Source organism: Miscanthus floridulus, chromosome 4 (assembly GCF_019320115.1).
Source record: "Miscanthus floridulus cultivar M001 chromosome 4, ASM1932011v1, whole genome shotgun sequence".
Classification (NCBI taxonomy): domain Eukaryota; kingdom Viridiplantae; phylum Streptophyta; class Magnoliopsida; order Poales; family Poaceae; genus Miscanthus; species Miscanthus floridulus.
The window spans coordinates 12,035,721-12,053,725 of record NC_089583.1 but is presented as its reverse complement, the minus strand read 5'-3'; the positions used below and the strand labels follow the sequence as shown (position 1 = coordinate 12,053,725).

General features: G+C 45.3%; 2 non-coding genes and 1 pseudogene across 2 annotated transcripts; all 3 read right to left on the bottom strand.

The window, feature by feature from the left end:
* Window positions 1–7,345: 7,345 nt before the first annotated feature.
* On the bottom strand, window positions 7,346–7,432 carry LOC136553064 (small nucleolar RNA SNORD24; annotated as a pseudogene).
* Window positions 7,433–7,528: 96 nt separating this feature from the next.
* Window positions 7,529–7,611, bottom strand: LOC136553084 (small nucleolar RNA R12). Its single transcript, XR_010782990.1, has one exon. It is a non-coding gene; the product is annotated as a small nucleolar RNA R12 (small nucleolar RNA).
* A 70-nt stretch (window positions 7,612–7,681) lies between these two features.
* On the bottom strand, window positions 7,682–7,763 carry LOC136553085 (small nucleolar RNA R12). The gene has a single exon (XR_010782991.1). It is a non-coding gene; the product is annotated as a small nucleolar RNA R12 (small nucleolar RNA).
* Window positions 7,764–18,005: the final 10,242 nt, after the last annotated feature.

Genomic DNA, 18,005 nt, shown 5'->3' with positions numbered 1-18,005 from the left:
CTTCGATTTGTGCTGGGTCTCTATCACGGTAGAGTAGATACTAGAAAGGGAAATCTCGAGAGCGAGGCAAATGATGGTGACACCATCGTGACTTGTAGTTGTAGAGGATTATTAAGCGAGTCAATGAAATTCAGTAGCGAGGTTCTTGTCCTGAATGAAGGGACTGTGAGAGGCAACATAGCAGAGGCAACATATGATACGTGCACTCATCGTCGTGTTTGGAAATTCAACTTAAATTTCAAGGCATTCACTCATCTTTATTCCATAGATTAGAAGGCCTTGCTCGCTTGAATGTTCAGAAACTCAACTTCAATTTCAAAGCATTCGTCTCAGTTTATTCCATAATTGGGAAGGCCATGTTTGCTTGAATGTTCAGAAAATCAAATTAAGTTGCACAACAAATTAGTCTGGCTTATCAACCATGGTACAATATTTTTTTTTCTCACAACAAATTAGCCAACTATACTTTTTTAGTCTGACTTTTTTGCGAAGCGAACAGAGTATGTTGGTTATGTGGAATCTTAGAATCCTACAAGCATTGTCTCCTGATATTGTGGCTAAACTGGCTATAACAAGTCCAGTACGGCAGTACATCATGTCGGTTGGTGATCATCAGGATCATGGAGCTCTTGCCCATCAAGACTCAAGAGTAGCAAATATATTTTAGCCATTCAATAACACATGTATACATCATAAACTTTGAAACATTTTCATGATGGTTTGACCTGGTAATTTCAATTCTTTCGTAGGCTGCAAGTGCAAATCTAAGGGAAAACAGATTGGTTTTCTTCATCCTGGCTCTCCTTTACCTTTATATATAAACAACTTTACCAATTTGCAGTTTTTTTTTAATTTTGGAAATTGACTCTGTTTCTCTTCTGGATGGATTTCGTAGAGTTATTGGCGTCCACAATGTTAATCAGATGAGTAAGACTGATTACAGAGGGTGTAAGGAGAAATTACTGGAAAAGGAAGAACAAAGTAGCGAACGGCGCGATGGTCGGATTTCTCAGAAGCAGAGTTTAGTTTTCTCTCTATCATCCATACCCTCTCCTCTCTCCTTGCGTCTACTTAATACATGGACTAGACTTGCCACATCGGGCCAATGATTCTTGTACTAGGCCGACGCAGTCTCTTGGGCCGGACAGCCAGAGTAGCCTCCTCTTCAGCTCTAGGCATGACTTCTTCACCTGTCACGGGCATAGGCAGGGGCAGGCTGCTAACATTCCCCCCATCTTCAGAACCAGCATGTCCCCATGCTGGTGCTCGTGGGAACTATTAGCGAAGTTGCTCGAGCGGCTCCCAAGTAGACAGCTCCGAAGGTGAATGAGACCACTGGATAAGGCCTTGCGCCACAGGCCGAGCCTCGGATGTCCAGCGGCGTTGCAGCACCCGAAGTCGAAACTGAAACTGCTGCAAGTCAGAAGGTAGTGATGGTGATACCTGCTGATTGCCTGGAGAAGAACGTAGCTGCGAGATGTGGAAGACCGGATGGACAGCAGCGCTTGGTGGAAGTGGCAGCTTGTATGCAGCTGGACCAACCTTTTGAATGACTTGAAATGGCCCAAAGAACTTGAAAGATAATTTGTTGTTGGAGCGGTGGAACAGTGATGACTCAACATAGGGTTGGAGCTTCAAGAACACCATGTCGCCCACAGAGAATTGACGCTCAGAATGACCTTTATCAGCTTGGAGTTTCATGCGAGCCTGGGCATGGAGCAAGTGCTGCTTGACAACAGTATGCATGAGCTCTCGATCAGCCATCCATTTGTGAAGTTTAGGCACTGGAGCCACCTCATCCAAGTTCACCGACAATAGGAGTGGAGGAAAACCAAATAAGACCTCAAAGAGGGAACATCCCAGCGCTGAATGTGTAGATGTATTATACCAGAATTCAGCGAGTGGCAACCAACGACTCCACTGAGCTGGGCAAGTGTGCACAAAGCAGCGAAGAAATGTCTCGACGCACTGGTTGACACGCTCTGTCTGACCGTCCGTCTAAGGATGGTAGGCGGAGTTGAACTGAAGCTCGGAGCCTACTGCCTTGAATAGAGATTTCCAAAAGTTACTGGTAAATATGCGGTCGTGGTCGAAGACAATAGCTCGAGGAAGACCGTGAAGGTGATACACTTGGTCCATAAAAATCTTGGCAACAGAGGCTGCTGTAAAAGGATGGCGCAGTGGAATGAAGTGTGAAAACTTAGAGAACTTATCCATCACTACTAAGATTGTATTGAACGAGCCAGACTGTGGCAACCCTTCGATGAAATCCATCGAGACAACTTCCCAAGAAGCAGATGGTACTAGAAGTGGCTGCAAGAGGCCTGGATAACGGGATCGGTCAGGCTTGGCTTACAAACACACAGCACATGACTGAACATAAGCCCAAATGTCAGATTTCATACCAGGCCAGAAGAACAAGGCTTTAATATTACTGTATGTCGCTGGTGCTCCTGAGTGGCCACCCAATGGACTGCTATGTAGTGTTGTCATAATTTTAAGCTGCATGAACTTATTAGAACCCAGCCACATGTGGTTCTTGTATCTGATGACTCCTTGGATTAAAGAAAATGGAGGGCGGCTATCGGGGCTGGCAGCCAGCTGAGACAACAGATCCATAGTAGCTTGGTCAGAATAGTATCCTTAGACAACTTCATCGAGCCAATTGTGGGAGACTGAAGATATAGCATAGCTCATGGTTGGGTGCACTCGGCGAGACAGCGCATCTGCAGCGCCATTTTCAGAGCCTTTCTTGTAGAGAATCTTATACAGTAACCCAAGCAATTTGGAGAATACTTTCTGTTGCCATGCAGTATGTAGCCATTGTTCATTTAGATGGACTAAACTGCGATGATCAGTGTGAATAAAGAACTCGCCTTGAAGCAAGTAGTGACGCCACTGTTCGACAGCCATCAATATAGCGAGATATTCCTTCTCGTAGACTGACAACCCTTGATTCCTAGGACTTAAAGCTTTGCTAATGAATGCTATGGGGTGCCCATTCTGCTCTAAAACTGCTCCAATTCCTGACCTAGAAGCATCAGTTTCAATGTGTAAGGGCAAGCTGAAATCCGGCAATGCCAAGACAGGGGCAGTACAGAGAGCTTGTTTCAGCACAGAGAAGGCAGACTCATGGTTTGAGGTCCATATGAACAACTGGTCTTTCTTCAGGAGATCTGTTAGAGGCTTGGCAATGATGCTAAAATGACGCACAAATTTCCTGTAATAGCCGGCAAGGCCCAGGAAACCTCGGAGCTCCCATACTGAAGATGGAATGGGCCATTCGAGCACTGCTTGCACCTTGGCTAGGTCCATGGAAAGGCCTTGGCTGCTGATGATATGACCCAAGTAGGAGATGGACTCCCTAGCGAAGGTACATTTCGAGAGCTCGAGCTTCCACTGATCAGCGCGTAACCATTGAAAAACTTGCCGTAGATGGTCGACATGGGCTTCAAAGGTGGGGCTGTAAACGAGAATATCATCGAAGAAAACCAACACAAAGCGACGTAAACCTGGAGCCAAAGTACCATTCATTGCACCCTGAAATGTGCCGGGTGAGCCAGTAAGGCCGAACGCCATCACTCTGAACTCGTACTGACCCAGGTGAGTCTAGAAAGAGGTCTTGAATTCTTCACCTTGCTGCAACAGTATTTGGTGAAAACCCACTCGAAGATCCAATGTTGAGAACCACTTAGCGTTTGCTTGCTCATCCATCAACTGGTCAAACACCGGCACAGGAAACTTAGACTTCCTTGTCATAGCATTGAGGTGCCTGAAGTCAACACAGAACCGGTAGGAGCCATCTTTCTTTTTGACAAGCAGTACCGGCGATGAGAAAGAGCTAGAGCTCGGCTAGATGAGTCCTTGTGACAACATCTCCTGAACCTGGGCTTCAATTTCATCTTTCAGTTTGGGTGGGTATCTATAGGGCCGAATGAAGACAGGTTGAGCACCTGGCAACAGAGGAATCTCATGGTTACAAGCGCGAGAAGGTGGAAGAGATGTTGGTGGCTGGAACAAGTCAGAATACTCCTCAATTAGCTGACTGATTGGAGCTGGAACACTGACGGCATCCTGATCTAAAGAAGGAGTGGGCACTGTATTTTCAATTTACAACAGCAACTGTTCTGGTTCATCAGGCAGTAACCCTTGCAACACCTGAGTCTTGCCAGCATATGGAATTGCCAACCACTTCAAGGCCTAATGAACTTGCATAGGACTATAGGCCTCTAACCAATCCATGCCCAAAATGGCATCGAAGTTACCCAAAGGCAACACGCGAAAATCAGTGCGAAAGGAACACGAGCCAACTGTCCACTAAACTTGGCGAAGCAGCAAGGAGCTCTGCAACACACCACCACCAGCAACTTGCACACAGCTAGACATAGAAATTGAATCTAGGTGTGTAACTTAGCAGCCATAGTGTTACTAATAAATGAAGAACTCCCTGAATCCACCAAAATATGCACTGGAATACCTGACATCGATCCCAACAACCGAATAGTACGAGCAGTAGGTAGCCCAGACACGGCGGACTTTGAGATGGCCAAAAACACTTGTTCAGTTGGGTGATCATCAGAGTGTTCTGCAGCAGGCACAACATCAGGGTCCAACGATTCCCAAAGAGCTTCGACCGCATGCAGGACTTCCAGTGCGCACCGGTGATCCTTACTCCACTTGGCGTTGCACTTGTAGCATAACCCCAATGCTCGACGGTACGCTTTGACAGCAGCCAAAGCACCAGTTGCTGAAAATGTTGTCGCGGGCTCGGCGACTGTAGGCTTCACCATGGGCTTCTCGACATGAGGCGAAGGTGGTGGTAGCGGCAGCACGGTCTGTGGTGTGGGCTTAGAAGACCACTCAATGGGTGCCGACGAACGGAACGAAGACTGGGCGCCCGATTGGCCAGCCACCTCCTCCTGCACAAGAGCCATGCAGATAGTAGCATCGAGTGTTTGTGGTCTAGAAACCAGTATCATAGCTTTGAGGTCGGGACGAAGGCCATCGATAAAGCGCATTGTATAAAATAGGGGATCAGTAGAAGCAGAATAAGATTTGAGGCGATCAATTAAAACTGAGAAACGCTCGACATATTCCGACATTGTAGAAGTTTGTTTGATGTGGAATAATTGATGAATTAATGCTTCCTTCTAATAGCGATCAAACCGATCGTGCAAGGCTTGATAGAAGGCTATCCAATTTGCAGTGGCTGGGGTGTTTTCGATGGATTCATACCAGCTAGCAACAGCGCCTTCCAAATACATGGTTGCGACGCTAACCCAAAATAAGGGATCTATGGCGTACATGGTGAAGTAGCGCTCGCAGCGAGAACGCCAGAGGTGTGGGTTTTCGCCATCGACTTTAGAGAATGAAAGTTTAGGGAGGCGTGATGTTGACTAGGCCCGATCTTCCAAAAGGTATGATAGCGTCGATTGGTGGAGACTCGACATTCACGATCTAGGCTTCGAACCAAGACTGATTCAGACCCCCGTAACCGTTACACCACTGCTCCATTGGTTATCAACCACGTGAACGTGATTAACCTCGCCGAGAAGGCTTTCCTGCAAGCGAATCGAGAACACAAGCAACAACGAGATAAAAACAATATAAAATTGCAAATAAATATGAGGCTTATGATAATAAGAAAGAGTTCAAGTCTTTATTCGAAAGGACTAATCGCCACAGGCGAACAAGATCAAGAACTGGGACCCTAGTTCATAGCAAGCAGCCTTGGCAGCACAGTTGCAGCAAAACGATGTCTGTTTCACGAGAAAATCAAGAACTAAACAAAACCCAAACCCTAAGGAGCGCGACGACTGCTATTTATAGTCTTGGGCGTCACCCCCCTAGACGTGCCCTCTAATGGACCCAAACACGATACACGGTCCAACGGACCAAAATACGGTATCGTAGCACCCTGGCAGATTCTGGACGCAGACTTATTTCAACGATCCCGTTGATTTCAAAGAGATTTTGACGTGAGACCACTTATATTGGCTTCCTTATCAAATTAGCTTTCCATCCATATGTGGATCATCGAAAACAGAGTCCGGATACGTCCTGGGTGACCAGTTTAAGGCAGACTAGTCCTAGAGCCCGAGCCAGAATCGAACTTGATTTGGGTCTCCATCTTGGAGACTCGAACCGGATGAGCTTCGGGCCTCCTCGGTTAGGACACCCTCGCTGATCTCCTTAGTCTCCATATGGTTCTCCAAGCATGGTCATATGTATGAAAGTCATGTCCTCAGCAAGACGTCCTTGGATGTTGGAGGTCATGGGTGTCGTGAGGAGTTGGGTGGCGAGGAGTCGAAAGTGGTGGACGAGGAGGTATGTAGAGCAGAGGGGGGCGCGATGGATGCAGAGGCAGGTGTGGAGAAGGGTACGGTGGAGCAGGTGGTCGGTGCGGAAGCTATGGTGTCGAGCGCGGATGAAGGCAAGGAGGAGGAGGGGGAGGCAGGTCGGATGGCGTACCCATGACCGGGACATGAGTCCAGGCCATCCCAGTCCCGAACCCACCATCCCGATGAGACGATGCATCGCCGTGCCCACTGGGCGCAGATGAAGAAGAGGCGACGACGATAGGCCATTGAGGGAAAATGTCGAGTCGCGGCCTTAGGATAGCTTCTACATCTCGATTCGCAGGTCATCGATGAGCGCCTCCATCTCTGGGCGCCAAGTACCAAGGTTCGTGGTGGCCACCTCGCGGGCGGTGACACGATCGTCGCGCTCGTCTTGGAGTGGGTCAATGCGGACGGCCTCCAAATCGACAATGCGTCGGCCGATGGTGTACGCCGTCTCAGCGCCAGCAAGCTCGATGGAGTCGAGGCGTTTGTCGACGGCGGCGTCGCGGGCGGCGCGGCTAAGCTCGAGATCAGCAAATCACCGCTCCCACTGCTCATTGTGCTCGTTGAAACGACGCCCGAACTCCTCCTTCGACTTCTAGATCTCCTCCTGTACCAACTTGAGATTCGGTTCTATGGCTCCCAGAGAGCGTTGGAGACGGATAAAGTAGGTATGAGGGGGATCGGAGGCCAGGACTCGAACAGAAATATGATACCAATTGTAGAAGAAATTACTGGAAAAGGAAGAACAGAAAGAACAAAGTAGCGAACGACGCAATGACCGGATTTCTCAGAATCAGAGTTTAGTTTTCTCTCTATCATCCATACCGTCTCCTCTCTCCTTGCTCCTACTTAATACACTTGCCACATCGAGCCAACGATTCTTGTACTGGGCCGACGCAGTCTCTTGGGCCGGACAGCCAGACCAGACTCCTCTTCAGCTCCAGGAGCGACTTCTTCACCTGTCACGGGCACGGGCAAGGGCAGGCTGCTAAGTAACAGAGGGCCTCAGAGATCTTGGTGGTTCGCGATCATCAGGCGGGACTCTTGCCCCATCAAGAGTAGCAAATATTTTGATCACATCACCGGCCCCCACGATTTATCACCTACAGGTATCCATCTCCACAGGGGGGGAGGAAGAGAAGAAAAAACAAAGTGTCATCTGAGAAGTCAATGGCAGAGGCATCGCGGGTCAGAAGTAGCTGGTCAAGATCTCATCTTTCGCGTAGAAATCAATGGGAATCCGATTGATTTTCTTCGTCATCCTCGCCATCAACAGAACAACAAAAGGAAAAAAAAAAGAATCGCTTCCAAGAAAAAAAACCAATGGCAGCGGCATCGCGAGTCAGAAGTAGCTGGTTAAGATCTCATCTTTCCGTAGAAATCAATGGGAATCCGATTGATTTTCTTCGTCATCCTCTCCATTGCCATCGGTAGCCACCACATATCGGAAGCACCAAAGGGAAAAAAATAGGAAAAGAGAAGAAATTTGCCTGCTTTGTCACCGGCGAGCCCTGGGAGAAGGCAGGACGGCCGGAGCTTAAAAAGCAGGCGGAAGAGCTAGGAAAGCGCCCTCCCCTTGGGTTCATTCTCGCCTAAGGATAGATTGCCCGCCGCACCGGATGCAGCGCCGGACAATTGCAATGTTAGGCAAACCAAAACCAAACCAAAATCAAACGAAACAAGCCACGACGCAAACGAAGCAAGCCAGGGAAAACAGCGCGTATCGAGAGCTAGCGATTCGGGTATGGGGGCAGCGAGGTGAGACGGCGGCGACGGCGGCGGCGGAGTGATTGAATGAAGGCGTCTCCCAGCCTCGTGTATTTGTAGGCAGGCGCCGCAGCCGTCGTGTAGGGTTTAGGTCTCGGCTCGCTTACAACGGGCCGACGGCCCATGGCCCATGGGGCAAATGCTGTGCGGCCTATGCACAAGTTGGAGTGTTTGTCTGTTTGGAGATGAGCCGGCCATCTTTGGTTTCCAGGTAAAAATTCAGATTCCCCTAAAAAAAAGGTAAAATTTCAGATTTCGTTATAAGAGAGTGCAAATTCAGAATCATAATCATGTCTTAAAAATCGCAGAATTCGAATCCTCCTGCTGAATGGTCAAAGCAAAGATTGAGTGTTACTGTGATGGAAAGATGGCCAGTTTACCCCCTTTCAGGTTCTAGTTCACGTTCGATGTTATAAGACTATCCAAGAGTACATACCCAAACACAAGACTCATTCCATAGTTTGGATCACGTACGGCAAAAAGATCACGCGCCCAAATCTTATCTTCTCCAACAGCCAACCCAAAACTCGCCACCTCCTACCGACGGATCCACGCGAGGCCGTCGTTCCTCCGTCGGCGCCGCCATCCGAGCGAGGCGCACGGGTCAAGCTGCGCCGACGCCAGACCGCATCCGCGGGTCGAGGCTAGCGTCGCCGAGGACCGTGTCCAGGGTGCCGCGGCAGTCGGCGAGGAGGTCACAGTAGTTGAGGACGTAGCGGGTCATGGGGTGGATCTCCCCACCGTGGACGGGCTTCCGCGACGCCTCGCCATGGATGGCGTGGCTGAACTCCACAATGGTGTGGCACACGGTGAAGAATTCACGTGCGGCGTGCATGGCGGCGGCGGCGCGGGTGGAGCGACCGGATGTCGTGATGGCGTCGTCGACGGCGTAGAGGTAGTCAGCACTCATGCCGCCAGAGGACGGCGACAAGGAGTTCCCGCCGGATCGAAGGAGGAGTCGCCGCCACCGTGGGGAAGAAGCAGAAGCGACAGTCGGTGAGGGAGGAGGCACCGCTCCTAGCGTTGCCTTCGAGGATTTGCACTGCTTGGGAGTGAAAGGACCTAGGATGCCGCCTAGAGGGGGGTGAATAGGCGTTTCTGAAAATTAACACCTTTAAATGTGGAAACGATTAGTAAAGAGAGTTTCCAAAATGGAAACTCTAAATTAAGTGTAGTACCACCCCTCACAAGTTAGTCATAGAGTAAACAAGATATAAATAATATATATAGAAGTCACAACCCTGCAATACAAAGTTAGAACAGAGAATGAATATATTCAGCACAGGCAGGAAATACCGGACGTGTCCGGTAAATATACCAGACGTGTCTGGTATGCACGTGTTCTGCAGAACAGCCTGGCACAGTGATCAATATCGGACGTGTCCGGTAGCTTATATACGGTTTCAGTGGAACAACTCTAAACTTGCTCCTTTCGATTTCTAACTTCAAATCAAATTGCAGGTACCTACTAGATATGACAATATACACAGATAATCTGCACAAGAGCAAGAGTAACACAAATATCAAATGAAATGCAAATTGAGACATGATATTTGTTTTACCGAAGTTCGGACTCGTTCGAGTCCTACTCTCCGTTGAGGAGGCTGCGGATGACCTAGTAAAGGTCAGCCCTAGAGGGTACCACGAAGGTCACTCTAGCCGGAGTCTTTTCCAACTCCTTTTCCTCCTTCCACTAGTTGATTCCAAGGTGGAATCGACCGTTACAAACTTTCCGAGGCACACCACAATCTCTCGGGTGCTCTCCGGCGACGTCTAGCCGTCTAGGACCGAAGAGTCCAAGAGTAACAAATGTGAATCACGAGATTGACAATATTCACAAGTGCTCAAGTGGTTGGATGGCTCACTTTTTGAATTTCTCTCAACCCACTAATTGATTTGGTAATTTGGATCACACACTCATTAAGAGAGGGTTTTGGAGAGTTGGCAAGGCTCAAAAACGTGTATGTGTATCAGCAGAATCAGTAGCCTCCAAAGATGGAGGCTTGGGGGTATTTATAGCCCCCATGGAAAACTAGCCATTTTATAGTTGTTGCCATATCGGACACGGACACGTCCGGTATGACTTACATTGCGCCAACGGTAACTGAGTTACAGTAACGTTATGAGGCGTCGGAACTCCCGATGAATGCCGGAACTTCTGACCGTTGGAACTCCTGACTTACGTCGGAACTCCCAACCCTCAACACATTTGAAAACTAAGGTAACTGAGTTAAAGTATGTGAGGTGTCGGAACTCCCGACTCATGCCGAAACTTCCGACCGTCGGAACTCCTGACTCACGTCGAAACTCCCGACCCTCAAGGCATTTGAAAACTACCCGTTGGCTTCTAGCCATCCACACGTCCGGTATGACCACCACAGTGAACTCTCCTAAGTCAGTTAAGCACGAGACGTCGGAACTCCCGACCATTGTCGGAACTCCCGACGAACCAACCTGAGATCAACAATATTATCATTGCTGGGCAAATACTGGACACGTCCAGTATTGCTAGACCAGCAAAAATTAGTTAGCTTTTTTGTCTCACAAACACTCTACAAACTCATATGGGTTGGCTTGAGCACTTATAAAACATTATCTATCAACATGATGCATCTCTCTTAATAGTACGATATTCCTATTAACTCAAATTTAAAAGTATAACGAATTTAAATCTTTTGAGTTGATCTCTTTCAATCGAAGCCGTGTATTCCACTCTTCATCAAGTGAGGGTGCCAACATGTTGATATTGATCTTTTCACTTGAGCATAGCCATCTTGAGCATGAGACTTGATTCCATTCATCAAATTTGAATAATCCCAAATGTATCAAGTCACTTCCATCAAACACTCCAATAGTGATTTAATCCTTCACATTAACATGACCATCAAAGCTTGATTAGTACCTCAACTAAATGCAAGTACTTCCTTCTTCACCCTAGCTAGGTTCTTCAGCCGCCAAGCCGTCGCTTGCTCTTCACCCTTGCTTAGTACCTCAAAGCCTTTCCTTTCTATTTTCACCATCTCAAGCCATCAAGTCACATCTTGTGTTCAATCATCCATTCATTTGTATTGTTATCTTTTTATTTTAATTTAGCAAAGTTCAAATATGAGACCATTCCATATGCAATCCCTCATGTCTCGTTAATTAATTCTTACGAGCTTGCTTTCACACAGTACATGGAAACCCCACAATAAATAAGCATTTACATTGTTGTCTTGTGCTTGTACTAGATTGTTTATACAACAATACATTATTTTTGCTTTCATTAAGTACCTGTGAAATAACCTATTATTTGTCCACACTTAGCAAATGGGTTAGACCTTTAATCACATTATCATTCAATCAACCAAAACCCACTAAAGGGCTAGATGCACTTTCAATCTCTCCCTTTTTGGTGATTGATGATAACTTGATTAAATCTTACAAAAGAATATAAACATTTAAACTTTTGGGTTCAATGATTTATGAGAGGCTCCCCCTTAATATGTGCTTGTGATTAGAATCCACAAAATGATCTCAAATGTCAATTGCACATACCAAAACATATAGGAGACTCCCCCTAAATCATTGCATCCATGGGGTGCATGTGTGTGTGACAAGTAAAACCGTGATGCATATGACAAGATATATCACACAAGAATAAATATAAAGGCATCACATCAAATATTTTCATTCTAGCATGCATAGTTCTTATGAAAATAAATATAACACATGTATTTCACACATAGCACTCATTACACATTTTCTCAAGTCCACAAGCCACTAATATAATATAAATAAAGATCATGTATCAAGAGATACATAGATAAAAGCATAAGTAGTCTCATCTCAAACTCAAGATACATCAATGAAGCTTAGAAATTAAAAAGAAGCTCAAGAAACTACAACCTGCAATACATATCTTCAGGTACAAAGATAAGCAAATGAAACTATCCTAAAGCTTTAATCAGTCTCTCTTCCCTTTGTCATCTATCACCACAAAGGTCCAACAATGACATAATAAGGACAAAGGGCTTGTAAGCTATATCTAATCTCTGACATCACTCATCGCCATCACCATTGCCCTCATCGTCTGAGTGTGAAACACCGGGTGGGCGAGAAGAACTCTATCCTAGAGCACCAATACCCCTGCAGAGATCCTGGCCACCAAAGCCATAGTCACTAGTAGAGTACCTGGGGTCACTGCTGAAGATGTCCTGCCAGAAAGCAGAACCCATCTCCTCTCCCGCACTAGGGTGTGGCTGCTGCTGTGCCTACTCCTAAGGCTGCTCCTGCATAGGCTGCTATCACTAAAAGAACTCAGCAAACTGTCTGTCATATCTAGCCTACTGCTGCTCCTCAGTCTCTAGCTCACTAGCTGCTAAGACTGGTCCATCTGATAGAGGAGACCTAAGAGGATCAAGCTCAAGTCTGGTAGCTAACTACTTTAGAGTCCTGGTGTCATTCCTTCTAGCCTCCCTCTCCTTCCTCTGTCCATACTCAATGCCCCACTGCCTAACCTAAATGTCCCGGCACATCCCAAAGATGGAACTAAAAAACTTACGGATATGCGAGGGAGGACTGCCACGGCCTGAGGAAGAACATGAGTGAGAACCATGTGGCGGAAGGGAAGCTCCTCCTGCTGGTGCACCACCGGTAGGTGCATCTGCCATAGCTACAGTTGCTGCTTCCCCTGGACCTGTTGGAGGTATCCCTATCTTAGGCAAGTCTGCAATAATCTTCAGGGCCTTGTGAATCTTGTCATACTCGAACGTGTGCCCTGTGACCTGCTCAATTATATACATGATATAAGGAGCAAATCCACAGCCCTTGAGGGGCCTCTCACCTACACTCTAGATCTCACACCAGATAAAGTCAAAAACGCTGAAGGGCTGAGCATCTGGTGCCATCCTGTGGAGCAGGTTCCTAGAGTAATATGCGATGTTTCCCTTATCTCCACCCTTGCAATCAATGGTCTTCCTGAACATCCTGTCTAGGTATCTATAAGTAGGGTGAAGACCTAGAACCTGGCCCACTGCTCATCTCTCTCCTCCTGGTGGGTACATGTAGGCCAACTGCTCTGGAGGAAGTACCTGTTCTATGTGAATCTTATCCCTCTAGAGATCATCCTCTGAGAAGCTAAGCTGGATGGCGAATACATCATAATCAACACTATACCAATGGCCCTCAAGCATCCAGTACATCTGCCTCTCATCCTCCTCAACGAATAGAGTAGCATAAAACTGAGTTACCACCTCTGTGTTCCAGTCACGCTGAAACTCCATGATCTCATAAACTCCTGTGCGCTGGCAAATGGCAATAGCATGATCAACTAAGGCCTTCTACAACTCTCTAACGTACTACTAGTCTATCCACTGAGATTTGGCTACCATAGGGTTCCTGGTGAGAATCACACTAGAGTAGAAGTCCATGTGAAAGGCTGTCTGGAAGCGATGATCATACTGAACCTTAGGTAAGCCTCTCGGATCTACTCTTCTCTCATCTCTGGCTTTCCTGGTCATGCCCTTTCCCCTATAGTCAATTCTGGAAACATAAGAGGGCACATCAGGCAGACGTGTCTTAAGAAGACCAACCATAATGCATACCCTGACTAGGTTGGTGCTGAAATGGAGGTACTGGCTCCTCCTCCTCAATCTCCTACTCCTCATCTGAGAGGTCGCCATCTGATCCTCTATCAGTGCTCTTCCTCTTTCTATCTTCTCTAGGCTCCACTCTGAACTCATCAGTATCTGTGTTAGAGGAAGAACTGTTGTCTCCCTCTTTGTACTGTGGAGCACCCCTAGTAGCCCTAGAGAGTCCCCTGCTCCTACTAGCTAAATCTGGGATGCATTTCCTATCTTGCCTTCTTGTGTTTCTCCAAAGCTAGATCATGCCTATGCTTGGACCTAGGCTAATGTCTTTTGCTCATAGTTGTTGTCCTGTATCCAAAGATTTACAAGGAATTTTAGATACATGCCCACAGCTTAATCTCGAATTGCAATTAGATATAGATTCTTTTATCCATGGTTTTACAATCACCTCGACATACCATTGTCACTAGGTTTGCAAAACGTAGATACAAAAGAAACTAAGCCTAATATACAACTATTGAATTGGATTCAATCAAAGGGAAGTAGTGGTCTACTCTGCTGGCTCATATCGAACACGTCTGGTAGGTATATCGGACACGTCTACCGGACACGTCTGGTATGCGCGCTCAGCAACCCTAACCAGGGTCCCTGAATTCAACCCATCATGGATCAATTCCAAACTTTGGGCATTGCTTCTATATCACCAATGCAGCATATTAACCGAAGGAATTTCAAAACCATGCTTTAACCACATAGATCAGACGAGGTCTGGGATTAGGGTACCTTGAGAGAAGAGATGAGAAAACGATGTGAAATCCAAATCACCGGGCCTTCAACCTTGATGCAAGCCTTCTCCAATGCAATCTCCCTCTCTCCCTTTTCTTGGTGAAAGCCTCGGTCGCCCTAGGTGAGAAGAAGGGCGTCGGCTGGGTTGGTTGGAAAGAGATAAAACTGAATTGGCCGAAGGGGTACGCTCTGTCTTTTAGCCCCACTCATATCGGACACGTCCGATATACGCGGGCTGGCCCAAGTTGTTCCAAAAGGTGTTTTCTCTCTTCCAATCCCCTTCTATGTTATTTCTGAGTCCAAAAAGGTATGTAATCTTGATCCAAACTGAGTATCATCACTTTTCTTATCCAATGCCATGAATTGATTTTCTCTTTTCCAAATATTTGGCATAAACATGATTTTGCTTACTTGAGAGAGATATAGTGAGACATAGTAGAATGTGGACTTAAGAAAGCCATGTCATATGTAATTAGCCAATCAAACAATCAAGGAGAGCTATAATTATCACATGACAAGGCTAGGTCACAAAGACCAAGATCCAAATAGATTTTCCAAAATCACACTTCCTATGCATGCTAGTTAGGGATTTTTTTTGAAAAACTTCTAACCTATGTCACACAAATACACATTCTAACATATAAATGGCCTTAGATGCACTTACAATGCATGTATGTAAAAACATACATTTGCCTTGAGCCCACAAGAATACCACTAAGAAGATACATAGCATGATAATCTTTTTGTTGACCTTAATTGCCAAATAATCATGCTAGATACGAAATCAATTTTTCATCCAAAGGACTACAAAGAATGCTAGATAAATTTGTTAGTCTACAAGGTGCAAAATAGAAACTGAGCTCCCCCTAAATAAGTACTTTAAGTAATTTGAATGACTTTCAACTAGCACTTTATTCTATTAAGAATTTGGGAGTCAATTTTCTATTTTGAACCACAACCAAATAATTTGCCATGTTTAAATTTGAGTTCAAGAGATGCTCACAATCCACTTAGATTTGGTAAACCACAAGCTTCTGAGCAACTTGAGGATATATGAAAATATATGGATCAAAGACTCAGTTGTAATTCTTTTAGTGTTCTGGTTCCTGCAATACCGGATATGTCCGGTAGGTATACCGTACACGTTCGGAATATACAGAATAGAAACACTATCTTTCTGTCCTTGGCCATACCAGACACGTCCGATATTAATACCGGACATGTCCGATTGGTGCAGGACAAAAACACATAACCCGCTGCTTGTGATTCTACGTTTTAGCTATAGTATTTATTTTATGCCCTGCATCTCAACAAATGAATTGCTCTACTAGAGAGCTTTTAAAAGCATCATATGGCAAACATGATAATTATCTAGTAAAACTAATTAGCCACTTTCAATTTTCCACAAATATGCCTATTTGTGAGTCATTGAGCACAAAACAAATAAAGTGACTATCCTATAAGGTTTAGGTACTTGTTACCAATGGTGAGGATGAAATATATGATATATTCATTGAATTATCTTTGGGTCAACCATATAAGAGATTATTATGAGAATTGATTGATAGATTGAGTGAATATTTTCAATTTACTTGCTCAACCACCCCGAAGCCTTCATCTCATCACCAAGTACCTACATCATTAACTTAAGCACACTTTGGTACCCAACTCTTGTTGGGTCCTTTTGGGTTAGTTAACAAGTGCTTAGGCACTCAAATAGCTTTAGCACTAGTTTGTGGTGAACACATCACCTTGCTAGTGCTAACTCCATTTGTGGTCTTCCTAAGCATATCATTATAAACAAATGTGTTCGGCTTAGGAGCGTTACCATTTGGTCATTCATAGCTTAAATGACCCTTTCTCTTACAAGCATAGCATATGTGGCCTTTGTTTGCTCTATGCTTGTTTTGCTTATATGGACATCTATCAACCTTGCGGCCCGTCTCATTGCATCCATAGCATCTTCTTGTTGCACCTTAGGCTTCCTTTCTTGCCTCTTTGTACATTGGGCATTTCTTGGTAGGATGCCCCAATTTCTTGCTCATGAGACAAGTGCTTTGTCCATCACTTTTCTTTTGGTTGGCCAACTTGTTTGAGGCCTTTTGCTTGGCCACCTCACACTTTGTTGGCCCAACTCTTGTGTGGACACATAGCCCACTCATGTCCATATAATCCACAACCATAGCATAATATTTTTCCATGTTTCTTGCTCTTAGTTGTGTTGGCCTTACTTGAAATGTGATTCTTTTATTGGGCTATGAAGGAAGCAAGATTTGAACCCTTCTCAAGCTTCTTCACCATGTTATCATGGTTATCTTGAGAAGGTTGTGCTTTCTCCTTACCCTTAACCGAATCACATCTTTCATTAAACTTTTCACTTCTTCTTTGAGCTTTATGTTTTCTACAAGATTTAGCTCAATCGAAGATTGGCTTGCTTAAGGAGCACACTCATTAATACAAGAAATATTTAATTGAGATGGTGTACTAGTGAGTGAATGTGTAAGAGGTTGAGAAAATTTTACTGATGTGATCACAACCTCATGAGCTATCTCAAGCATGAAGCTTGATTCTACTACTTCATCATGAGAGCACTTTAGATGAACATAGTTTGCTTGTAGCACATTATACTTGCTTGATAGTTCATCTAGCCTCAAAGTTTTCCTTCTCTAGTTGTGAAACACTAGAAGAGGAGTTAGTAACTAAAGCATGCTCAATTGATAATTTTTCATACCTTTCACTTAGAGCCTTTAGTTCTTCTATCTTAGAGATGAGAAACAATTCTTGCTTTTGAAGTGATTACTCTTGCTTCTCAATCTCTTCTTCAAACTCATCATTCTTTTCAACTATCATCATGATGATGAACTTGTCTTTGCGGTTGAGATGATCAAGGCTGTAGTTGTCTTCAACTTCAACACCACTCTCATCTTGATCATCTACTTGTGCTTTCTCCTTTTCTTGATCTTTCTTGTTACTCTTCTTCTTGCTTTTCTTGGCCATGAGACACAAGTGATGAGTATCATGAGATACTGAGGTTGACTCATCGCTTGGCCACCATCGAGCTTGAGCATCGTTGCAAACAGCGGCTTGTTGCTCTGCTACCTCGGCCATACCGGACACGTTCGGTATTTGCAGGCAGACAGCAGGTCATGCGCTGCTTGCACTTCTTGCTCCGGCTCAGTGCTCTTGAGGTGTTGTGAGGCTTCTTCACTGCATGAAGACATAATAGACATACTTTCCATTGATTTGATCTCAAGTGCATCATCACATTTGGATTTTCCATATAAATCAAAAAGTCTAGTCCAAATGAGATGAGCACTCTCCGGAGGTGGTTGTCCATTGAAGATTGCCTCATCTTGAACCTCTACACTTAATGTACTCAAAATGACATTAATAGCTTGAGCATTGAGTTGCACACATATCTCTTCCTCTTTTGATAAATTTTTGTAGTTGCTCCAATCAACTATAGGAAGAGGTATGCTTGCATCCATAATATGCTCAACAAGAGGACTAATATCCCTAAAAGCTTTAAGTACATGAA